Source organism: Crinia signifera, chromosome 5, assembly GCF_055691185.1.
Source record: "Crinia signifera chromosome 5, ASM5569118v1, whole genome shotgun sequence".
Taxonomy (NCBI): Eukaryota; Metazoa; Chordata; class Amphibia; order Anura; family Myobatrachidae; genus Crinia; species Crinia signifera.
In genome coordinates this window covers 49,516,197-49,543,436 of record NC_139221.1, presented here as the reverse complement: position 1 = coordinate 49,543,436, position 27,240 = coordinate 49,516,197, and the positions used below count along the sequence as shown (strand labels likewise).

The window sequence follows — 27,240 nt, the reverse complement described above, 5'->3', positions numbered from 1 at the left end:
ATACCCGGCACCGTGTGGTGCATACCTGGCACCGTGGGGGGCATATGTGTATCTGGCACTATTGGTGGCATATGTATATATGGCACTGCACTATTGGAGGCATATTTGTATCACACCCACCCAAGGGGTCAAAATAGACTACGCCCCTTTTTTTGGCGCGCGCATGATGTCGGCTCTTTAGCTTGACTACCTATATTTTTCGGTTCTTTACCTCTGACCGGTTGGCCACCCCTGTGCTAGGGTATGTAAACTTATGAGCACAACTGTATATACACACTCATTTTACAAATACAGTATCTGCATCAGGAAAAATATTATTATTATTATTATTATTATTATTATTATTATTATTATTATTATTATTATTATTATTATTGTTAGTGGTGGTAGTAGTGGTAGTATTTAGTATAAAAGTTTAATATCCACTATGAGTTCATAAAAATTGATTAGACATTTATCCTAGATGTTGCTAGCTATGAATGTGGTTTAACCATTACATTACTGTATACTGCTAAAAGAAATTAGGCAGCCCATCTAATAGTGACTTATTTTATTCACAAAAGGGTGCTACAGTATGTCATAGAAAAAGCTATTTTGTGTCTATTCACTGTTGCTCAATTAAGAAGCTACATTCTCCTTACAAAGATGTTTGCAAAAATCAATCAACTTTTCAAAATGAAAGCTGTGATCACAGTCAGAGAGCTTATGTAACAGCATGTGAGATGCCGGCTGTGACGAGAATCGAAAGAGTAAGCCCCTGTTTTTTAAAGCAGCAATCATTTAAATGATAAGGCCAATCTGATGTTGCCATTTAAATCCTTTCCTTTTTAAAAATAGGGGCGGACTCCCCAGATTCTCACCAGATCCTGCACCTTACATGCTGTTATACAGGCCCAAAGATCCAGGTAGTAAGTGAAAAAGAGTACAGTAAATTCAAGCCAAGCCAATTTAAGAAGTTAATAGTGGAAATAGTGCACCTTAAATCAAATGAAAGACTGCAATATAATCAGGCATTAGGACCGTACCTGACCTATACCAAAATACAGGGAAGGCTCGTGAAGGGGTCTGCAGCACAGTTTAAAATGTAAATAGGGGAGTCATAGCAACTGCCACCAACTGCCATTCCAAACCGACTCACTGACAGTTGCTGTTTGAATTTTGAACTTTGTTGTAGCCCAACCTCTGAACCCACCACTGCCTAAATATGTAACTATGTACATAGTAAATATGTAACAAACTGTAACTAAGAAGCTGTCATTTTTGCATGACATAGAACACATTCACAAAGGGAACATGTAGACATAAAAAAAATACAAATTGCTTTTGCTCTTACACAAAAAGAGGGAATTACATTACAATCTACATTTGATAATAAAACAGCATTATATACAGTGTTTCACATGATTTTCCTTATGGAGCTAAATGAGTTAGAGTACTTTGTACAAAGGATTGGAGTCTGAAGGCATTTTTACCCTACAGTACCAAAACTGATTCTCTAACTAGCCTATAGTCATGTAAAGCAAAAAGTATACAAATAAATAAATAACCTGTAAACAAAAGCACTTTGAGGAAATGCAATTTATATTGCAGCTAGAATTGGTAAGGGTGCATGCATTGGGCAGCTATAGAGCTCACAGACACCATTTCCTTAAAGGTCTGCACATCTGCCCACTCACAAGGCACCTAACCCTGCACCATGATAATCTATTTATCAAACACAGGGGCAGATGTATTTAGCCTTAACCAGAGATAAATGCAAGGGTGATAAAGAGAGATAACCGTCCAGCCAATCAGCTGCTAGCTTCCATGTTACAGGCTGTAAAGAAGTCAGTAAGGAGCTGATTGGCTGGACGTTTATCTCTCTTTATCACCCTTGCATTTAACTCTTGTTAATGCTTAATACATCTGCCACACAATCTTCATCTGAGCTGTGGACACTGCGAATGCTCAGAAGAGGACCACTTTGCTAGGGATGTCCATCAACAGGTTGAACATAGACACAGTAGTTTTTAACCATCGGGTAAAGACAACTGATAGTATGGGTCAACACATGTACAAAGGAACAGGATTGCGGCCAAGTACAGTACTTACAAGTTAAGTTATTTTGCCATCAGTAGACCCCATTGATGGTATAATTATTAAACATCAGAAGAAAACCATAAATGGACAAGAACCAAGGCAGAGGACTAATGGACCCACTGCTGCCATCGACTGCTGTGTGGCATATTGTAAACTTAGCTTGGAGAAGGGGGCCCAAATTATATTCTTGCACCTGGACCAACTGCTCACAAGTTCCATCACTGCCTATCCCTACTCTTTGCTCTTCTCAGATACAGTGCACTGTGGGGGGTTCAAGGAGGCTACAATATCTTCGCTCTTCCACTGATTACAACAAACTGTATCATTTTGTATATGCTTTCAGTATATATAATACCATGGCATCATTTAGGAGAGCTCTTTGACACCATATACCAGCCTAAAAAAAAAAAAATACGGTAGGACGGATGACTCATACATAACAGCAAAGGCACTGCCTTCTCGTGGTCAGATGATGACATTATACAATGTATTTACTTGACATCAACTTTTGTTAGAGCATGTAAATTATGTGAATGATATTAAAATCAACAAGCCAAAGGGATTCTCTATTGAAAATCAATGTACTATCCTAGATTCAACATTAGAGAGTATAAAAATGTTCAGCCTAATCACTCCCTAATGACAACGACTTATGTCCTCGGTGCAGACGATTTGTTTCTTGGTTTTAAAAAGTAGATTATTTCCATGGTGCAGGCTTAGTGTAAGCTGTTGAGAAACCACAAGCACTGCACTTCAGCCTCTATTTGGGATGTTAGCCAAAGCTAATCTGATTAAGAGGGCTTTTTTTACAATATGGTGGTGCTTTGAAACTTCTGTGCAACCAGATAGAGTACAGCCAAAACTAGACATGGTTGGGGGGAGGGGGGTGAACCTTCTATGTTTAGTTTAAACCCCTGACTTAGGTATTTGCAGTAGAATAGCCCTGTGTTTGTAATGCAGTTTAAACAGCAACTAAAGATATAATCAATTTATTTTTCAACACATTTATTTAGATCATGCCTCTGTATAGACTGGTTTTTATTACAGCAGACCTATAATATATAATACACATTTGACAGTGATCAGCCTAAACAATTGGTGTTACCATCACATGTCTATCTAGTGAATCTGAGTAAAAGTACTTACAGAGACATTTATGTGTCTTTTTCATGCATCTGCATGAAATTATCACTCTTCATTAGATCAAATAAAGGGCAGCGCACACTGTAGGTCTGTGGGATTGTCGGGTACAGCTCTACTAATGCTGTTTTTTAACTGTTTTATGTTGTTTTACTTGTATGCTTTGATATTGAAAGTGACTCCGAATACATAATAGTTTACTTTTTTTTTTCTTACTTAGTACTGTAGGGGAAAAAATAGAGCATCTTTCTCACCACTGGCGTAACAATAGCCCTGCAGACACCGGTGACGGGGAGGCACTGAGTAAGTGTGGGCGTCGGAGGTCTGCGGGGACTATCGCTCCACTGCTGCCTGCCTTCCCCCCTGTTGCCATTTGCCGCCACGTCTATAACCGGGACCCGCAGATCTACTTGTCTGCCGATCCGGCTTTCCTCCTGGCTCTGCTCCTGCTGCAAATTTTTTGGGGTGTGTATCGTTTTATCGACCTACTTAGGTAGACAGTTATTAGGTCGACACCGTTGGGTCGACAGGGGGCAAGGTCGTCAGGATTCTAGGTTGACATGGTTGAAAGTCAACAGGTGTCTAGGTCGACATGAGACAAGGTCGGCATGGGTTTAGGTCGACAAGTGTGTTAGGTCGACATGGGTTAACCCTGTCAACATTTCCCCCTGTCGAACGGTGTCGACCTAAAGACTGTCGACCTAAGTGCTGTCGACAATATGACGGTATCCCCTATTTTTGTAGTTACGCTGTTTCTTGCTCAAATTGTCCATCTCATGTCATTCCCAGGCTGCACCTGGGATGCGGACACAGGTCCGTCCTGGGAGCTACCCTGCATTAGCGAGGTGAAGCTCCCCACAGCGACCTGGCAATAAGCTGGGTCGCTGATGTCATTGGGGGCAGGGTGGCAGTTACGCTATTAGCAGTAATAGTTGTAGTAAAGTAAAACCTTGAAGCAGGGCCGTCTTAAGAGAGGAGGAAGCCCGTGTACAGCTTCCTCTGGCCCGGCCCCCTACTCTCTGCTGGGCACCAGGGCCACGAGAGGTATGCTGGGCCCGGTAAAACTTTTAGGGCATGATTACGCCTCCCATGATTAGGCCATGCCCCCAAAATGTTTAGAGGGGTGAAAAAACACTCTAATGTCGAGGGGTGGTGGTGTTATTGCCCCCCCCCTTCCCCCTCAGCAGCAGCAGCATTACACACCTACAGCATGTGCTGTGCTAGTGTGCTGACAGCAGGCTCAGCATGACCTCTCAGGCTGTCAGTGAGACGCTCATGCTGAGTCTGCTGCCAGAACAGTACACTCTGTAGAGGTGTGTGCTGCTGCTGCTGCCCGGGAAGGATGGAGGTCAGATCAGGGCCCCCCACTGGGACCTTCCAGCAAGCCCGGGCCCAGGTAATTAGGACCCACCCCCCTCTCGGCAGCCCTGCTGGGAACAGTAGGATCTATGCACTAGCGCGTCGCCATTTATCCCGGGATCTTGGTAGCGCTCCGGCTGCTGCCACTGGACACGGGAAGGTAAGTATTGGAAAATATGGGTACCATTATAGATACGCCACTGCCTTGAAGACATAAATAACATACAGTAGTACTGATGAATGCAATGAATGCAAAATGAATAATATTAAGCGATGTAGAGCGAGAGCTTTGCACCTTTACAATCTAAAAGGTAAAGGAGTGGGTTATTAAAAAATTCATTTTAAGATCAATACAAGCTGTGAAATGTTACATATAATAGTCCTGTACTGCTAAAAGTACCCATTTCCACCTCGCATTACTAACTAGAACAATGAATGCACCCGACTGTAAGAAAAGAAAGTATTGGGATGCTTGTATCTTAATTCTTAGTAGAACATTTCCTAATAAGTTATATGACAGTAATCCAAACTTTCGGAGCGCTGTCTGAGTAGTTTTCAGTTCTTTGTTCTATAAGCCATAAGTGTCCTGTTCTACTTTGCTGGTCTCCATCGCTCTGCACCTTGGGGATGCCGTAAGCTCTTCTGATCAGAGCAGCAAAGTGAGTTTGCATTTCTCAGAGGAAGTCAATGCCTGCAAAGGAAGAAAAGCTGAAGTTGTATTTAAAAATACACCACAAATTACTAAATAAATGTCTTTACGTTTGGAAGCAGTATAACTGGCATGATAACAAGAAAGGTACAGATTATTATTATTATTACTACTACTAATACAGGTTGAGCCTCCCTTATCCAAAATGCTCGGGACCGCAAGCATTTTGGATAAGGGATTGTTCCGGATTTTGGTATATTTTTTTCCCCATACTTACCTGTTTCCTGCTGGTGCCCCAATGGTCCCCACTACGTCCACGGTGTCCCGCGGCATCAACGGGGGCCTTCAAGATCCTCTCCGTGGCATCTCTGGTCCCATGGGTGCATCACCGGTGTGCCCGCGCACTCATGTAATGCACCCACAGGACCGGAGATGCCACTGAAGAGGATAATGAAGGCCGACGTAGACATCTGGGAACGAGGTACATACACGGATAAGGGAGACCCGATCTGTAATAATGATCAATTATTGTTAATGAGGAGCAATAAAATATACTCAGCACCAGGCAGAGCAAGCTTGCAAAAACATTAACTGTGTAGTCGGAATAATGTACAGTAAAAAATGCTACAGTATGAATACTAAACAATTGTATCACACAAGTCTAAATGGGACAGATTAACTCAGGCATTGGGTTGTGCACATCCCTGACACTATTGGGAGTCACTGGTGACAATCATTTCTAATCTAAGTAATCCTGTACCCAATATATAGGCAAGTAGATAGAATAAAAGGCCATACAGGCAAAAAATGGTCAGTATGTGTGCGCAGAGAGTTTTTCAACCCAGCAATTTTTCCCATCATCGCTGTCCATACACGCTGGGTAAATGTTACAGTATATACATTTTCTACATTTTAGTATGTATTTTATTATGCTCTTTGTTTTGTTCTCAAAATATTTTTTTTTATAAGTGCTGACAGAGGAACACAAGTATCATAGACAAAGTGCTGTAGATTAACCCTTAAGACAAAGGACCAATTGACTTCCTCCAATTTTGTGCCAAACAAGTAAACACATCTTATCTGTACTGTATCTTTAAGTCTTGAAGGGTCAAAGCTTTTTAGCATATTGGGTGTAAAGTAGGGATGTGCACCGGCCACTTTTCGGGTTTTGGGTTCTGATTACCTTGAGGTTTTGGGTTCTAATGGCTTTTGGCAAAACACCTCCTAAGTGTTTTGTGTTTGGATTTTTGGGGTTTTGGGTTCTGATTTTTTGTTAAAAAAGCATAAAACTGCTAAAATCGCAGAATTTTGGTTTTTATTTTTTGCTCCTACGCTATATTAACTTCAATAACATTCATTTCCACTCATTTCCAGTCTATTCTGAACAGCTCACACCTTACAATATTGTTTTTAGGGCAAAAGGTTGCACCGAGGTATCTGGATAACTATGATAAGCCACACAAGTGTGCGGCACAAACACTAGACTGATATGGCACACTTAGCATCCCCTCTAGGCTGATACTGCACACCTAGAATTACCCCTGGACTGATATGGCACAGGTAGCATCACCCCTGGACTGATACGGCATATTTAGCATCACCCTTGGACTGATATGGCACAATTGACAGCACCCCATGAATTGGCAGACTTGGCTTACCCCAGGAATTATACGGCACAGATGGCGGCACCCTTGGACTGATACAGCACACGTGGCGGCAGGCATGGAATTATACGGCAGACAAATTCCTGCAGTAAAAATAAAAATTTGTATTCTTTTAATTATAAAAAAGAGCAGCACACCTTACTTAGCAACACCCCATGAATTATACAGCACTCTTGGCTCACCCCTGGACTACAGCGTATTTAACAGCCCATGCAGTAAAAAAAAAAAAAAACACCTTATTTTTATTTTCATTAAAAAAAAGGGCAGCTCCCCTGGTCTTATATGGGACACATGGGGCACCCCTGGAATTATACGGCACACATGCGGGCACCCCAGGACTGATACAGGACACATGGGGGCACCCATGGAATTATATGGCACACATGCGGGCACCCCTGGACTGATACAGGACACAAGGGGGCACCCATAGAATTATACGGCACACATGCGGGCACCCCTGGACTGATACAGCACACATGTGGGCACCCCTGGACAAATACAGCACACATGTGGGCACCCCTGGATGGATACAGTACACATGCGGGCACCCCTGAACTGATACAGCACAAATGTGGGCACCCCTGGACAAATACAGCACACATGTGGGCACCCCTGGATGGATACAGTACAAATGTGGGCACCCATGGACAAATACAGCACACATGTGGGCACCCCTGGATGGATACAATACAAATGTGGGCACCATGGACTGATGCAGCACACATACGGGCACCCTGGACTGATGTAGCACACATGCGGGCACCCTGGACTTATACTGTGCACTGGCAGCAGTCATTTAAAAAAAATTTTTTTTGCTGAATTAAAATAATGTAGCCCCCTCTGTAGCACTAGCAGCAGCCCCCTATGCATAAATCCTCCCCCCCAGCATGTCATCCCCCCAGCATGTCATCCCCCCCACTCCGCTCAGCAGACAGCACGGACACATCCGTGCTGTCTGAAATCACCAGCCTGTTTGAAAATGGCGCCGACCGCCGGGAACTATATATCCCCAGGTCTCTCGAGAATCCGACAGCGGGAAGATGACGTTCGGCCTCGTTTTGAACACAGAAAAATGGCGGCGACCATCGAACTCCCTGGATCCGGCCTCGGATCAGGTAAGTTCGTGGGGGTTCGGATCTCTAGGATCCGAACCCGCTCATCTCTAGTGTAAAGGGGTGCCCTCTACCCTCCTGTTGTTAAAGCCCTCTTCTCTTCACATGTCACTCACAGCTCTCCTATACTCAAACACTCAGTGACCATCTTCGTCCGCATACTCATCTCCATCATTGGCCTCAAGCCTCTAGTTGTATGTTGATTGAGTCCTCACTACTTATATTTAGGTTGTAATGTGTATTGAACTGTGGCGCTTTTTATTTGTACTCTATTTTTGTTATTTATTCAATGTTATGCCAAGTTTTGTCTCCCTGTACTGTTACTTTGTACGGCGCTGCGAAACACTTATGGCGCCTTATAAATAAAATTATAATAATAATAATACACACGGAGCAATTTTTGCCTGTGAGCGACTTTGACTAAGCGATTTGACTAGCTACACCAGCGATTTTGACTAAGCGATGTTGACTAAATGATTATGTCTATGGCCAATTTTGACTATCCTAGAATTAACATACTGTTTTGGTATTAATTGCAGATCGCCAAGTGAATATCTCCCTCGGCAGTGAATACCAGCAATTTTGACTAGGCAGCCAGCGATCTTGTCAAAATATTCTTGCCTGGCAACTCTTTATTACTAAGTGATATTATAGGGCGATCTGTCTAACCTTGACAGAGTTCTTTACTAACCTTCTAAGCAATTTTGACTATGGGCCTTATTCTGGTTGATGCGTACTTTCCCGAATACTTTCGGATAGCGTTTTTACGGCGTCTGCGCATGCGTGGGGAACGCAAGGCGCATGTGCCAAGCATGGACTCCGTACCTGTTCGTGCTAATCCCGTACAAAACTGTGCACCGCAATCACTCGGGAAATATGGGCGTATTATGGGCGTCATGCGGAATGACACAGGGGCGTAGTTTCAAAGTGGGCAAAACTGGGTGGAAACATGGGCGGACACGGGGGAGTGCACTTATGTTGGTGGGCGTGCATTCGGATAGCACTCCGAATGCACGCAAACAAAACCGATAGAAATGTGCGGTGTCCATAAGCAAGTATTGCTTTGCGGAAACCACTCTGTCCTGCGGTAGGCGAACGGAACGCCTAATGACTACAAGCAGTAACAGCTGAACACAATACAATCGACTCCTTTACTCATTACTCACTAATGACACGCTTGTCAGTGCTTTAATTGAAACCATTGCTGCTTCAAGGAACCTTTACTAAACACACACATATATATATGCTGTACTTGTCACACACTTTGAAACTGCTAAGAATGGACATCACTGAATATTAATACTATCAATACACATGTGTATTCTACATGTACTAATTAAACCACACAATTTTGGAGAAATAAATGTATTGCAGAGTTGAGATAATAGTGGCTAGTTTTGCGTAAATACACCGCATCGGTGCGTACGGCCAGCTTCCCATCCGTTCTGATGCGGTATCACCGTGCATACTCTGTAATACCGTGCAGAATCTGAGTGTGTCCACCGCACACGTATGGTTTGTATGTCGTCCGTAAACACGCCCTGTTCTTAAAGTGCGAGTCCGTCCGAATGCGGAGGCTCGGTGGGCGTTTTTACGGCCGACGTCCGCACAGCGTGGCGTGCGGACCCCACCGTAGGAATTCGGGAAAGTACGCACCGATCAGAATAAGGGCCTATGTACTCAAAAATCACTTGGAGGGATCGCTCCATGTGTACACCCCTGTAAGCCCCGTACACACGGGGGAGATATATTGCTCAGCCATATATTGCTAGCAATATATGGCTGAGCTATATATTGCTCAGTTTCTCCTTTTCATCAGCGACCAGAGATGGTCGCTGATGAAAGGGAACCTCTGCCGGGCGGTGCCGCAGAGGTAATCAGCTTGCTCCTGCGACCAGCGATTATAACAGGGCTGAAAACGGGATCACGCACCTGGTGATTTATCGCTGGGGCACACTCCCATCACTGGCAATATGGTCGCCTGCGACCATATTTCCAGCAATTTCAGCCCCTATCGCCCCCGTGTGTACACAGCTTAACTGTGGATCTAACAATCCTAAAGAGACAATTATGTCCTGGAAGAAATTATCAGCTGTTCCTAAATGACCAACTCTACAGCTTTTTAAGCATTGTGCTGCAGAACCCTTTAAATAGGACTAATGCCGGGATTTTAAAGCACATGCTTCTTCCATGGATTAACATAACCTAAATACACATATGCTGTTCCTTCTGGCTATGGTCTATAGTTTGAAAAGTTCTATAAGTAAAAAGGATGAAGAGATAAAAACCTACAACTTCACAATATAGTATATAGGGAAATGTGCATCATAATGATAAACATTTGTGTATTAGGCTCAGTAGAACGTATATATAAAATAATGTGTGATTTGAATATGAGGTTCTACTTCTCTTAGTGCATATTATTTATCAAATTGTACTAAGGTGACCTTAGTCAGGTAAGTGTCTACAAAAATAAGTCATTGTAAATATGAAAGTCCAACTCACTTACAGTAAGTAGCTCTGTAGCAGCTGTTGTGTGTTCAGTTATTATTCAGCATTTCCAATTTATTTCATTTAAATCTTCCTAACCCTTTGAATGTCAATGTTGCTGTGAGAGTTCCTCAAAGTATCAGCTAAAAATGCCAGTGTCGCTCACAGTGACTTGACTATATTTGTATTTATTTATACTAAAAGAACAGTTGCTGTGAGCGGCGCTGGCATTTTGAGCGGATATTTTTAAGATCTCTCACAGCAACATTGGAACTCAAAGGGTTAAATATGCACAATGACAGCAATTTGCAAGGGATGTCTATACATACATCCAAATGTTTTCCACTACAAATGTCTTGGTATTCATAAATATTAATGATTGTGGTTCATTGGTCAAGCAGTATGTAACCTATTTTATATTATTACTGATTGTTCCAGGGACTATATAATTCAAGTTGGTCAGAAGATACTGGGGTGGTATGACCTAATGTATGGAGGCATGACCACGTCTCCTTTACAAAAACACAGAAAAAAATGGCATTTGTGGTGGTGGGGTGTGGTATAACACCCCCCGACAGTCGGGATTCCAACGGTCATTACCCAGAAATCGGAATCCTGACTGCGGGGACTTAGACAGCGGGGAGAGCGCAACGAAGACCCTTGCGGGCTCGCTGCACTCGTCATGCTGCGGGCACCTATTTTATTCTCCCTCTATGGGGGTTGTGGACCCCCATGAGGGAGAATAGTTGCTGCCTGTGTGTTGGGCTTTTAGCAGTCGGGATTCCGATGTCGGGGTAATGACTGTCAGAATACCGACTGCCGGTGAGTCCTCCGGCACTCATGGTGATGTAAGGCTGGGCTGGGGAGATGCAGTTAGAAGCCACTGACAAGTAAGTGGGGAGAGCACTGGACCCAGGCCCCTTTGTCAGAAATGGGCTGTTCCCTAGCTCTGTTATTGTCAATGATGTTATTCATAACACCACAAAATTGTGTGGCATAAATGATATTCCTATATATGTGCACTAAAAATATTGCAGGTGCAAATATCACAAAATATCTTGGGTAACGTCAATGTAGCACTGCACTATCCCACCGTTGCAGCTGTTTCTAAACTCCACTCCCCCAATATTTCCTTTGACCAAATTGAACTGCCTCTTACTACAATGGTCACCCACTTGGCCTCATTTTCTCCACCATTGTATTATCTCTGATTTCACGTATTTCCCCTTCCCTCTCCCTGACCACCATCAGCTCTCCTTTTGCCTTACACTCACCCATCAAGTTGACTCCCCCCCCCCCCATCCCCAATGTTATTTTTTCCAAGTGCATCCTTACTGATCCATTGGTCTTTTTTTTACTAATGCTTGCTTCCACCACACCTAACCTGTGCCTCTGTTCAAACTTTGTCCAAACTTTATTCAAAAATACCCTAGCCGCATCCATCCTAGAATCCCTCTCTTGACCATGAATCTCTAAATGTTTGCATTATCTTTCTTTTACCTTTGCCTCCAAGCATTTTTTAGGGAATTGTCTATCTCCACCACAATTCATTTTTTTTTTCATGTGCTAGCTTCGCAGCACTCTTCACATTTGGTTCTGTCCCATACACTCCACCAAAACTGTCCACACCAAGATCATCAATGACATTTTCACAGCCAAATCCACTTCTCTCCTCTCACCCTCCTCAATATGTCTGCTGCCTTCGACAATGTCAATTAACTTCTCCTTATCCATGTTCTGTGCTTGGCCTTCATACAGTAACTCTGATCTACCATGGTTTAAATTCTACCTCAACAAATGCTCCATATTTTGCCTTTGACATGGTCAACAAGGCCCTCCTTCATCTACAAACCACTGGTTGAACGAGCATTGCAGTTTAAAAATAAATCTATATGACCAATAATTTCAAAATAAAAAATAAATGTTGTATTTGAATGGCTGGATCGAAGTCTGGAGTTGCCACAATTCTAGGTAAGAATCTTTTCAAATATAAAAGTAGGCCCAGCCTGATATAGTGAATTACATTACAAAAGTATTTCATTCTCAGCCTGTAGATTTTCCTTGTGCACTTTATAGTTATTGACCCAAGAATCTCAGAATATAAAAAAAATCATTCAACAGAATTCCATGAAACCGTTTTGAGTATAGGTCATGTACTTGATACAAGATAGGATGCTAAAAGTGTTTATTCTACAGTATATGGCGATCATGTCCTAGATTGTTAAAACATTTGAGAACAGGTGAAATGAAAAGATCATCAAAGATGTGCAAAGGGAATTCACAAACAATACTCCACAACAATTGGCGTAGATGTCTATCAGCCCTTAAATATACATTTGATAGAATCAATCAACTTTTCATCCTAAAATAATAATATAACAACTTTAATAATAATAATAATAATAATAATAATAATAATAATAATAATAATAATAAATAAAAATAATAATAATAATAATAAGATGATAATAATAATAATAATAATTGTGGTTTATTTCATATACTGTATAATATGCAATAGAATCTAAAGGATTGTTACTAATACAAATCAAATCAAATATTCTTTGGTCTGATCTTTTTAATTTAATACAGTTGATTTGAACTTAATTGGCGATATTGCTGAAAGAATAAGAGGTCAGGGTTTAAAGCTTAAGGGCAAGGAGCAAAGGAGGAAATTTTATAAAGAAAATTCAATCACTTTGGGAGATTACAATCATACAAGTACACTAAAAGGATAGAATGCAAAGGGGAGAAAAACAATCTTTATAATTAATTTGTTGGAAATCAAATCAACCTATAATCTTAAACCGAGTATACTGCATTTCTGTAAAAATAAGTAATAATAATAAAAATGAACCATTTATCTAAATAATATTATATTTATTCTAGGTAAGAGCCTGTAAAAATGTGTGGGGTCTCCAGGGGTGGATTTAGAAATCATGTAGGCACAACAGTAATGGCCGCCTCCTTGCACCTAAATGTATTATTTTCATTGTGTTTGATTATGAGCCCTGACTATAATAATAATAATAATAATAATAATAATAATACAAAAGGTTTGACCTATAACATTTATATTTATTTTATATACATATTTACTAAGTAGGACGGCTATCGGGGGTAGTGTGGATGTCCTACCGATTTACCCTTCAATCAAGGTGAAATATTGTAGGGTAGAGTGAAGTATTTTGTTGTTACTATTACATTTCAAGCTGACAATACAGAAACAAGTAGTCAAGTGTCCCACCTAGGCATGTGCATCACTTGCCTAGTGGGAAATTAATCACTGATGGATGCTTTTTGACATGTCTTTTGTTGCAATGGTACACGGGGTACACAGACATGGCACAGTTGGCACTCATTTTAACTATTTAGCTAATTCCAGAATATCCGGAGTAAATAAAATAACTTATACATAGTCATATATGAAAAATCGGTGCTAAGCAGTCATGGATAGGGTGATACTTGCATCCAAAACACCATCATAAAATGACAGTTGAGTGGTAAACCTCAATGTGAAATCAATGACTGAGGACAAATTTAAGTTTCTATTGCATTAATTATATGAATAGTCCTAAAAAAAATCTTTACAATAAAGCAGAAATAAGTAGTAATATATGCAATACGGATACATACCATTGTGGGCTCCATACCAATATTTTGAAAGCATTGCCTACAAGCTGGACATACAGTGGCTAGCCTGCATACCAAAATCATAGATCATACAGTATTCCTCCTTTGACACGTGTGGTGATAGGGGCAAGTTGCTATTGCAACTTGAGTGTAAATAGATTATGAAGCTGGATACTTTGTTCCCAAGAGGACTAAATGAAAAATTAGGGCTCCACTGCTTTTTGTAAATTATGTATTATTAATGCATTTTACATGTTATATCTTTTCAGAGATTGTGTCTACTTTATTTATGAAGCAGTGCTGAATTCCAACGATTAATAAATTAATATGTATTTCTAAATGTAGCTTACCCTTGCTGTTGGATCAGCATTTCATAAATTATGCGATTGTTATCAATAATGATATGCTATATTTTACCTCTGTGGTAATCGATTGTTTTTATTTAATAAATGTATAAGAATGTATTTTTTATTGCTATATATTTGTGTTTTTTTCCGGGTCTCCCCTATAAGGAGAGGACTGCTGATTGTAGGTATTTAGTGCACCAGGTACAGGTGTGTCTCCTCTCCTAGTACACTAATTGGCTGTTCCCCACCTCTGAGGTGCTCACTTGTGATTGGTGGGAGGTGTGCCCAGGTCCAAATCTCACTACTACACCGCATCTCCCGAGTGCCACGTTATTATGTACATTATTTGGACCTGTTTGGTTACAGAGGGCACTGGAGCAAGATCACTGCTATATTATTTGGAGTGCCAGGATTACTGCTTTCTCTCTCTCTCTTAGATAGATAGATAGATAGATAGATAGATAGATAGATAGATAGATAGATAGATAGACAGGTTGAGTATCCCTTATCCAAAATGCTCGGGACAAGAAGAATTTTGGATAACAGATTATTGCGTATTTCAGAATATTTTTATATTTCAATGATGTGTCTGGAGGTATCCTGCATTCATGTTGTATAAACACATCAAACACATGAAATACACTCAAATATATTTTATTTGTGCATGAAACAAGATTTAAAAACATGAAACAAAGTTTGTGCACAATCTCAGGCACTGAATTTAAATGCCAAGCAAATCATTTTCTTGCACTTATTTAGTGTCAGTTACACATCATGAACCCAGCAGTGCCATTAACATATCATGTCCCCAGTAGTGCAAGTTACATATCATGTCCTCAGTAGTGATATTACAGATGTCCCCAGTAGTGCCAGTTACATATCATGTCCTCAGTAGTGCCAGTTACATATCATGTCCTCAGTAGTGCCAGTTACATATCATGTCCTCAGTAGTGCTGTTACAGATGTCCCCAGTAGTGCCAGTTACATATCATGTCCTCAGTAGTGCCAGTTACATATCATGTCCTCAGTAGTGTCAGTTATAGATGTCCCCAGTAGTGCCAGTTACATATCATGTCCTCAGTAGTGCCAGTTACATATCATGTCCTCAGTAGTGCTGTTACAGATGTCCCCAGTAGTGCCAGTTACATATCATGTCCTCAGTAGTGCCAGTTACATATCATATTCTCAGTAGTGCCAGTTACATATCATGTCCTCAGTAGTGCTGTTACAGCTGTCCCCAGTAGTGCCAGTTACATATCATGTCCTCAGTAGTGCTGTTACAGATGTCCCCAGTAGTGCTTTAAGCAAAAAGTATGGTTTTCAGAATAATTTTGATAACGAATATTTGGATAAGGGATACTCAACCTGTATATATATACACACACACACACACACACACACACACACAGGTGACAAAGGATAGTATTAGTATCCTATCGCAACCATTAACATTTATATTGCAAATTAAACAGCCAACTGCAGCTTTCAGTTACTGCAAAGCACAACCTTACACCCGTGTTGCTAAATTTCCTAATCTAACTAGGAACGTGGAAACAGTGGTCACATAGCAGTGGCAGAGGTAAGTGAGCATTTTTCTGAATACATTTCTGACTAATCAGAGCGCTTCTCATATATAATGGAAAGGAAGAGGGGTTTTATGAACTAATTGGTTTGGCTACAGGAGACACGTGGCTGCATTACTGCCAAAGGAGATTCAGTACACACACACACACACACACACACACGTGAGGTCACACGTTCCAGGAGCAGACACACTTCTTTTATGTTCAATTTACCATTTCAGGGAATGCAAAAACGGAACAGAATAAAGGGGTTCTTGAGGTCTATCGTCTCAGGAAAAGGCACAATCGCATGCAGCAGCTGTTAGAACATTCTTCATTGAAAAGAGGACTGCATAACCGTAGTGGTCCTTAGCTAGAATATAGTTTACACAGCTTTACAAAGGAACTTGTGACAATACTATAAATATCACCAGCAACAAGGGAATGGAAGATGGTGTTTTAATTAAGAGCCACCGAACAAACTGGCTGTTCGGAAAGAGGGTGTTTAAAGATATTTAAGAGTTAAAATTGCCCTTGAACAGACATATCTCACATAAAAAAAACAAAAAAACATGTAAAAGTCAAAATCAATAAACATTATACAGAAAGAATCCCCACCACAACTATCCATCACAACATATATTTTATTCTGCCTGGGATTGTTTATGCACTAAAGACTGTTTATTTGTATTTTTATATCTCATGAAATTTGAAATTTAAATGTTTGAAAACCGTTATATTATTCTCTCCTCTGGAGCCGCATAGTGATATATTATTTAAGCCATGATGTACAAAGTAGATTACAGGGAACACTTGCAGTATGACATTCGGCTTTATTAAAGGTAAGATCGAAAACAAAAATCAGACGAGATAAATGAAAAGAAATCAGTAAAATCAGTATGCAAAGTTCTAATCCATACAGTGATTGTGATTCCTGGTGGGACGGACACAAAATAACATTTGTAATATTGGACAATGTTATTTTTAAATGCCATTTGTAAGCAGCAATTAACAAATACACAATATAAATACCATTTAAACCTTTTCTTTAAATCGCATTATAAACTTTATTTAACCCTTTGAGTGCCAACTTTGCTGTGAGAGATTATCAAAATATCCGCTAAAAATGCCAGCGTCACTCACGGCGACGGTTCTTGTTTTTGGTGAAATATTTTACTGAACTTCAATTAATTGACTTGGTTGTACAGGTCGAGTATCCCGTATCCGAATATCCGTTATCCGAATTATTCCGAAATACGGACATTCCAGAAAGTGAAAAAAAATTTTTTTTTTGCTAAAAACTCACTGGGGACATATGTAACAGCATCACTGGGGACATGATATGTAACTGGCACTATATATGTGCAAGACAATAATTGCTTGGCATTCAAATTCAGTGCTGAGATAGTACACACATTTTGTTTCACGTTTTGAAACCTTGTTTTTTGAACAATTAAAATATGTTTGTGTGTATTTTATGTGGTAATAAAATATATTTGTGTGTATATTATGTGTTTATACAGCATAAATGCAAGATACTTCAAAATACATCATTGAAATATTAAAATATTCCGAAATACGGAATAATCCGTTATCCAAAATTCTCCTGGTCCCGAGCATTTTGGATACGGGATACTCAACCTGTATTTGTATTTGTATTTCAACTTTGTTGCTCCAACTCTATGGAACTCTCTTCCTCGCACAGTGCGAGAAGCCCCTACTGTAGAATCCTTTAAAAATAGACTAAAGACGTATTTATTTACTCAAGCATTTCACTGATTTCTACTGTTAAGCTTGTTGTGTATTTTGAGCTGTAAAGACAATGGTAAAGCACTTTGAGTCCTATTGGGAGAACAGTGATATATAAATATCTTTATTATTAATTTATAATAAAAAAATAGTCACTGTGAGTGATGCTGGCATTTTTAGCGGATATTTTGAGGAACTCTCGCAGCAGCATTGCTCGCCAATGCTGATTGCTCGCCATCACAGCTCAATTGACCCCCCTGCACATGCTGTTTCCGCCTCACTAGGTTTTTACAGTGAGGTGTAAACGGCGTGTCCAGCTGCCAAAAGGGCGAGGCTCATGACTAAATACTGCTGGCTCCCTGCATTAGCCGTGATCCTCACCATTTGGGGGCATACTTGCCATCCTCTGACAGCGAGGATTCCTCTGGAATGTTGAATAGGTAAGCAGCCAGCGTGGGGGTTAAACAGCGAGGATGGCTTGTTTTTGGTGATCCTTCCCGAAAACAAGGCATCCTCGCCATAAAAACCCCCTCACCAGCCGCATTCAATACACCCCAAAGGGTTTAATATTTATATGATTATTAAAATAAAATTATTGCCACGAGGGGGGACCACAGCATTGCCTGCTCCCATTGCAAAATGCGTTACTATCCCAGTCCCGCGGTCCCTTGCATTGCTGTTGTACGCATGCACAGGAAATCATTATGGTGGTGGTGGCACAGTGGAACAAAGTCACTGGCCTTTGTAACACCATCTCTATATGAGTATTGCTGGAGACCGTCAGAGGCACATCCTTCCAGCATGGAATACAAAGCTGATGTTGTGGTGACACACCATGCATGTGTAGTATTGCACAAGATTGGGGGTTGCACCTCCAGTTGTCCTGGGCAGAGAGACAGCGCAGGACACTCTCTCGTAGCAGCAGACACTGGGCCTTATTCTAGTTCACTCTTTCTGACAAAATCCTTCTTAGATGGACAAAACCATGTGCACTGCAGGTGGGGCAGATGTTACTTGTGCAGAGAGAATTAGATTTAGGTGGGGTTTTACTACAAAGTGAGATCTATATTGCAGTGTAAAAATAAAGCAGTCAGTATTTTCCCTGCACAGAAACAAAATAACTCTCCCAAATCTAATTCTCTCTGCACATTTTACATCTGCCCCCCCTGCAGTGCACATGGTTTTGTCCATCTAAGAAGGATTTTGTCAGAAAGAGTGAACTAGAATAAGGCCCACTGTTATGGTGGAATTTTACAAAATGTTCAGTGACTTCAATTATAGTAAATTTCACTGTTCTCTAGGTAGGCAGGATTCACTTAGGCTGAGTTAGAACTTATATTGAATCATTCCATGGGATATCTATTCACATACTGTATATCACATTACTTCTTATTGAAATATCCTTACACTCAGGGGCACCGAATGTGTGTGCGGCAAAAAGGAAGGAATCATTCACATGGCACCCGAGACTTCCCTTTGGATCCAGCAATCATGAGAAATGATGGTTCAGTCAAACCCTCTTCTGCTTATCCACGGCTTGATCTATGGAAAATTGAAAAACAAAAAAATTGTGATTGTGCAAACCAAAAAGCTAACAGTTGTCATGCATGGTCACATCCCTGGTAGGTTGCATGCCTTTTATCAAAGGGTCCGATACAGTTACAGCTTCATCATGCCCCCAAAAACAGTCCACCCTGGGTATTCTTATGCAGACTAGCTTGGTGCAGTCAAACGGTGCCCATACACTAGGGTAGCTTCTTTATGGAGAGACGTTGCCTACGATGCCCCCTTCTCCCAGATGGCAGGAATGCTTATGATACACCGTATGCAGTCATTTTGCATACAATGTAACGTATGCAATCTCAGCCAAGCCTGTATTGTGCAGCACATGCGATCTTCAGGCTCTGGTGCGAAACGCACAGGACCATGCATCAAATCGGACCTGGGGCCTTATTCTGATCGGTGCGGATATTCCCGCATGCGGACGGACCGCCGATGTTGATCGTCTGCGCATGTGCAGAGGTCACTCTGCGCATGTGCAGGCGATTTCGCCGCACGGATTCTTTATACGCCGCATAGGGGGCGTAGAGGGGCGTGAGGGGCTACTTAGCCTCATTACCCTATGCATACGCCCCCCGTTTCATGGGCGTTCCCATGCAAACGCGGGGCGTATGCATGGTAATGAGGCCGTGACGCGTGGGTATGGGGCGGGCATCTGACATCGCCGGATGTCAGCTGCCCGCCCCCATACATGATTTCACACGGACAAGTGTCCGTGTGGTCTTGTGTTGCGGGACCTGGTGGAGCGTGCGGCCCTGCATTCGATGTTCGGCGACCATCGAATGCAGGGGCAGCTCCCAAGACGGAGGAGGCGTATCCCCGTCCAATTTCATGCGGATCGCCACATATCCGCGTACGGACGGCAGGTGGCGATCCGTATGGAAGGCGGGGATTCGCCTGCACGGTTGCGGCCGCATATTCTGATCGGGCCGCACCGATCAGAATAAGGCCCCTGATGTCAACAACATGCAATTGGATGCTGTTCATGCGATTTATAGCAGCAATCGCATAAAAAGTTACCAAATTGCAAGTAAATTGCCCTAGTGTATGGGCACCTTAAAAATAATTACTTGAAGATGGATAGATGAGAGATAGATAGATAGATAGATAGATAGATAGATAGATAGATAGATAGATAGATAGATAGATAGAGGTTGTTCATTTTCCCATTCACATAAACCACAGTGAGTTGGTAGATCTTGAAATGAGATTCTATAATAACAATTCAGGTTTCATAAGTTGAGGTTGATATTTATCCATAGAGGGAAAAAATGGCAATTCAAAGAGAACTCAAACCTGTAATACCAAAATCATTTGGTTTCTATGTACGATGAAGGGATATGATTATAGTATATAGTGGCCTCCCTGCTAGCAGCTCATCCCCTTTCACAAATGTGTGAGATTGCACTGTTAATGGCTTACCAGGAAAGTGCATGTTATTTAGACACTTGCTCGGCTATGCTACCGTACGGTCTCTGAAGGAGATTGTGAGTCAAATTGCATATGGTTTATTCAGACAATTGCAAGAATTCCAGGTCTGACAGAAGAAAAAGGGGAACATAAATGGTAATTGCTGAGAAAATTACCATCACCTTTTTCTCCAGAAGGACAAAAATAAAGACGTTTCAAACAAAGTGCAAAAATACAAGAATAAAAGGCAAAGGATGATTCTTTTTGACATCATAAATTTTGAAATCAAACAAGACAAAATTAAAACATAATCTCACGGTAAAAGATACATTTCAGGCGCGTCTGTATAATGTGCCGCAAATACAACTCATAACAAAAAGACAAATGAATATATTCTGTTATAAAAAAGAAAATATAAACAGATTAATATGTGATAGCAGTTGTTAATGCTTAAATGTTTACTATACGAGTGCTATTTTTAAGGATAGAGCTTTAATGAAATGAAAAACAATTCAGTGGTCAAAGACCAGAGATTGATTAAGGGGGTATGCAATATGCAATTACAAGTGTGTGTGTGGGGGGGGGGGGGCTTAGAGCAAAGCAGCCAGTGATCAGTGATCACAGGGACCTCCAACTGCCCCCTACCTCCCCACCCATGGGATACCCGTGGGTGGGACTGCGGGACAGAGACCAAATAGCGGGACTGTTCTGATGTAATTTGGACAGGTGGGAGGTCTTCGCTGTACTTGAGGGGACACGTTTACACCCAACTCTTTAAATCATAACAGAGCTGATATAAACCATCACAAATAATAAGAAAAAAATGAAAATAATTGTAATTGAAATAAACCTCTTAAACTACTAAAAATCTTTGCCTCTGGTCACAGAGAGGGTGACAGTCCCATTGCTCTGACAAGACGGCAGCATTTTTTGCAGGCATTTCCGTATTTGTTCATTTTGAACACGTGTAGGATGCATGGGACAGGGACGATGCACCTGTGCAATTCAGGGCAGACACTTACTTTGCACAATGACGTTAACATTAATTGCCCTGCTCCCACCCCTCCCCTGTCCCTTTGTTCTAATCATGGATGGCACAGCACTGTGTATACTGTTCACACAAAGCTATGCATTTCTATTGACCTACGCTCTGAAAAAGCCAGATAACGTTAACTACAAGCAGTCAATGCAGTGTTAGCACGACTCCTGGTTGTTAAGAGAAGGCTGCGTGATTTTCAATTACCTTATGCCCCCATTATGTCCAGCAAGATTGCTCTGCTTTACATCAATTTCAATGTTGCCTGTGGAGTTCATGAACGTTAAAGCTTAGTTCGGTATAATAGAGTTCTATGGGAGTAGTCATTAAGTACATAGTACATATGTTGATGCAATTCTCTGATAAAAGTGAGGACTTTTACCAAGGATTGTTCCTCAGTGCCCATGTGTCACAGACATTTGAGGCAGCTGTCCAATAACAAAGACCTTGGAAATGCTATGACCTGCAGTTTATGATATATTTATTATTTTATTCCACCCACTATTGTTCGGATTAGGGGAATCCGGTTACCCACTGACAACCCTAATCTGAACCCGCTCTCCGTGTCGGCTCGGGATTTCCCGCCCAGGCTTGGAGCTCGGGTCTCAGGACATTTCCCCATTCCATCTTAGGAGAGGGGAGAGGAAGGGTTTGCTGTGCTGTGGTGTGGTGTCATGACTTGTATCATGTCCTGCTGAGTCCAGTCCAGTGATACTGCTGCCATTAAAGTAAAGTCCAGTGATCCTGCTGTATAAGCCAGTCCAGAGATACTGCTGCATAAATTCAAGTGGTACTTAAAGTCCAGTCCAGTGATTCTGCTGTTTAATTCCAGTCCAGTGAAACTGCTGCATACTTCCAGTCCAGTGATGCTGTTGCATAAATCCAGTCCAGTGGTATTGCCGTTAAAGTCCAGTCCAGTGATTCTGCTGTTTAATTCCAGTCCAGTGAAACTGCTGCATACTTCCAGTCCAATGATGCTGTTGCATAAATCCAGTCCAGTGGTACTGCCGTTAAAGTCTAGTCCAGTGAAGCTGCTGTATAATCCCTGACAATAATACTGCTGTTTTAATTCCAGTCAAGTGATACTGCTGCATGAATCTAGCCCAGTAGTACTGCCATTAAAGCTCATTGGTTCTGCCATTAAAGTCTAGTGATACTGCCGTTAAAGTCCAGTCCAGTGATACTGCTGTACAATCCCAGTCCAGTGATACTGCTATATAATTGCAGTCCAGTGATACCACTGTATAATTCCAGTCCAGTGATACTGCTGCATAAATTCAGTCGATTGATACTGCTGTATAATTCCATTCTAGTGGTACTGCCGTTAAAGTCCATTGGTTCTGCCATTAAAATCCAGTGATACTGTGTTAAAGTCCAGTCCAGTGATACTGCTGTAGAATCCAAGTTCCAGTCCAGTGGTACTCCAAAAAGATAATGGAGAACCAAAATTTGGAGGATAAAATAGAGAAAGAAGAAGAACCACTTAATCCTAGTGCTAAAGCTGCTACCACTAGTCATGACATGCCATTAACAGAACATGAAATGCCATTAACATCATCTGCCAAGGCCGATGCCCAATGTCATTGTAGAGGGCATATAAAATCCAAAATACCTAAGTTCAGTAACACAAAGAGAAAAATAAATGTAAATAATTTGAGGTGAAACATAAGCTTGCCAATATACCATTTACAACACAGAGTGGCAAGGAACAGCTAAGGACCTGGCCTATGTTCATGACTAGTGGTTCAGTTTCATACGGCGATCTAAGCCCTCCCCCCCCCCCCCGCTAGAAAATATAAAAGAGTTAAACTGTTATCAAAAACAACTGTGCCTTCTAAAAACATGGTATCACAAATCCCCAAGGAGAGTCAAAGGGTGTTGGTGGTTGCAATGCCTGACCCTCTCATCTCTGTACGGGAAGAGGTGGCTCCTTCCACCATTTGCATGCCCTCTGTATATGCTGGACATTGGCCACCTAGGGATATTCTCCCTTATGGGAACAGGGGGTATGGAGACCTGCGCTTATATAATGCTATCTGTGGGTGAACTGTACAGTAGGAGTAATTGTGCAGGGTAACAGTATGCTATAACAGGTAACCTGATGCATCCCTATATATATTGTGTGAGGCAAGTTGGAGTGATGAGCTGTACAAATGGATAGATTTAAAACAATCCGCTTTATTGGCTGATAATGCAAGAAGGAAGGGGGTGGTGGTGAACCTCGGCTGAGGACAGGGCAGGGGAGTGGATGGGCAGTGGGGGCAAAGGGCAAAGTCACCAGGAGCGGTTTGCACAAAGCTCCACTGGCGAGGTAGTCATGGCGCGGGAGGCTGGCGTCCCGTCCTCCACGCGGTGCACGCTTACCTTGCTTCTTAGGTCCCTCGGTGTCGGCTCTCTTGCCTGTGTCTGCTGTAGGTCCTCACAGCGTCTCACGGCTCAGGGGCGGCTTGCGAAACAGGACGGCATCACCAGACTCCGCCTGCTTGCTGACCGGATCCCGGGCCGGGCGCTGTGCGCTCAACTCCACTGGACGGAGGAGACTTGGTGAGGGTATAAGTGTGTCTTCTCCAACGCGTGTCAACCTTGCAGCCTTCTTCAGGGAGTTGCTGTAGTTTGAATGAGATGACCGGTGGTATTTCAAGGGGATCCTGTGGGCGTGTATTAAGGTTGTCAATCTGCCATATTTGATGTGGGCAACCATGCCCTTAAGTCTGTAGTGGAATCCCGCATTGTTCTGCATGGTCTTAGGCGTATATTGAGTATGTGTGCTTCATCTGGCATCATATATAATGTCTCTTTTATGGGGGACTCCAAGCAGTGTTCTAAACATGTGTTCTAAACAAATGTGAGAAATCATGATTCTACACTGTTAGAGCCGCCATATTGGTTGTGGGCACCGCTGCTCTTCTTTGTGTTTAAATGCTGCCATATTGTGCGGGCTTTTTATGTGGTGCTAATGGACCTGACCTCATTGTCCACGTTGAGGCCTCTAGGTGTTAGGGTTTTCAGGTTAAAAATCCATTTTAGCTCTTCCTTATTTATCAATTTGAGGTAATCTCCTCCTCTCCAGTTCTTGGTTACTGTTTTTATCCCAATCACTGTAAGGCTTTTGGGGTTACAGTCATGTATCTCTCTAAAATGCCTGGAGATGCTGTGTGTGTCTGAACCCTTTACAATGTTTCGCATATGCTCACCCACCCAAACCTTGAGCTTCCTAATGGTTCTCCCTACGTATTGCAGCCCACAGGGGCAGCTAGCCAAGTATACTACCCCTGTGTGGTTGCAAGTTATGTGGTCATTGATCTTGTATTCTACTCCTGTCACCCTTGAAGTAAAGTTGTCAGTTTTCTTGGTTGTTATTGTATGGCTGGTGCAGTATTTGCATGATCCACAGTGGAAAAAGCTTTTGCTGTCTTGGGTTTGTTCTTTCTGTCTGTTATGGTTATGTGTCAGCTGTTGCTTAAGATCTGTTGATTTTTTATAGATGATTTTGGGTTTTGGTGGTAGGATGTCGCCTAGGGTCTCGTCCTCTAGTAATAAGTGCCAGTGTCTCTGTAGGATTTTTTTAAATAGTCTGTTGTATTCTCCCTTATACATCAACTGAAGCTGGTTCATAAGTCACCGTTACTAAATACCTTGGTCCTGTTATATCCAAGCACACCAGCAAGTCACTCCTTGTCAATTTCCTCATTGATACGGATCGGAATTAGCCCTGCAGGCCATGTCACCAGGATGACTGTCTGCTCTTCTATCAGGATTCCTCCTCAGTGCTACACCTACTGCTGCTGTTGGGAGTCGTTCTTCATCCCAGAGGGGAAGTCAGAACACTACTACTTCTTTAACTAAGCAAATGACTGTCCAACAGTCTTTTGTGATGAGGACGAAGTACGACAGCAGTCATCCTAGGGCAAATCAGATAACTCAGGCCTTGACAGCTATGTTGGTGTTAGATGTGCATCTGGTGTCTGCCATTAGTGGAGAGGGATTGTGTCCCCGGTACCAAATACCATCTAAATTCCACTTCACTAGGCAGGAGATACCAAGGATGTACAGAGACGTCTGAAAAAGTATCCTCAGTGCACTGAAAAATGTGGTTGTACCCACTGTCCACTTAACCACGGAGTAGTGGAAAAGTGGTACATGACAAACTAAGGACTATATAACTGTGACAGCCCACTGGGTAGATGCATCACCTTCCGCAGCAACAGCAGCTGCAGCATCTCCAAAATGCCAGCTCGTTCCAATGCAGGCTACACTGTGTATAACCGGTTTCACTAAGAGGCACAATGCCGACAAGTTCTTTGAGAAACGAAAGGAAAACATCACGCAATGGCTTACCCCACTTAGACTCTCCAGGGGATTTGTGGTATCGGACAATGCCAGTAACATTGTGCGGGCATTACATATGGGCACATTCCAACATGTGCTCTTTTTTGTGGGGGCCAAAACAAACCAATCCCTCCAGCCACAGTTGTGTAGCAGGCCCTGTCGCTGAAATAATTGGTTTGTTAAATTGTGCATGTCCCATTTACTCAATATAAGGGTGGGTGGGAGGGCCTCTTTTTTGGCATTATGTGCTCTTCGGGGCCTAGTTTTTCAAACTGCCATCCTGTCTGCCGCTGCAGTGCCACTTAGTCATCTAGCTGCCTCGTGCAACCTTTTGGCCTAAAAACAACATTGTGAGGTGTCAGGTGTTCAGGATAAACTGAAAATGAGTGAAAATTAATGTTATTCAGGTCAATAATAGCATAGGAGAAAATAAATAAACCAAATTCTGCGATTTTAGTGGTTTTTATGATTTCTAAAAAAAAATCCAGATCCAAAACCCCAAACACAAAACAAACAAAAGGGTGGTGTTCTGGAACAGATCCAGATCCAAAACACAGCCGGAGATACAGACCAAAAACACAAAACACGAAAAGTGCCTGTGCACACCCCTAGTTTTTACCTCATTTCCGTATGCTCTAAACCCCCTCCGCTGGGTCAGCACTGTAGGAACCTATGGGCTTCTCTCCACAGCTCTGTGTGAGGGATCCCTCATGGATCCCTCCCAGCATACCCCGTGGGCGGGCCGCCACTCTGCGCATATGCAGAGGGACTCCCGGTTCTAAGGCCCGGAAGTCCAGGGATGGCGCCACATTGCAAGGGACAGCTCTTATTGCAAGAGCAGTCTCTAGCATTACTAATCACCTATGTTACAGCATATGCGATTAGAAAGAATGCAGTAGCCTGTGGAGACGGGCAGTGGATGCTAGAACACCCCACCCATATTCCACAGAGTTCTTCAGAGAATATTTGCCCATTCATATCAGTCCTCTACCCTAGCAGATCTGTTGTTGGCAGCCAATAACGTACCAGTATACTTTTGGATTGTGGGAGGAAACCAGAGTACCCAGTGGATAACCATACAAGCATGGGAAGAATATACAAAATCTACAGAGTTAGGGCCA

General features: G+C 42.1%; 1 long non-coding RNA gene across 2 annotated transcripts in view; it reads right to left on the bottom strand.

Moving 5' to 3' along the window:
* Positions 1–4,487: 4,487 nt before the first annotated feature.
* The window catches only part of LOC146079439 (uncharacterized), a 241,064-nt gene continuing 218,311 nt past the window's right edge, over positions 4,488–27,240 (bottom strand). The window contains exons 4-6 of one of the 2 annotated variants that reach the window (XR_014474530.1): positions 19,192–19,326; positions 6,886–6,974; positions 4,488–5,269 (exon numbers count right to left, since the gene is read on the bottom strand). This is a non-coding gene — a long non-coding RNA (uncharacterized LOC146079439). The remainder of the gene's footprint in view (positions 5,270–6,885; positions 6,975–19,191; positions 19,327–27,240) is intronic. The other variant, XR_014474531.1, reaches the window with a different exon arrangement.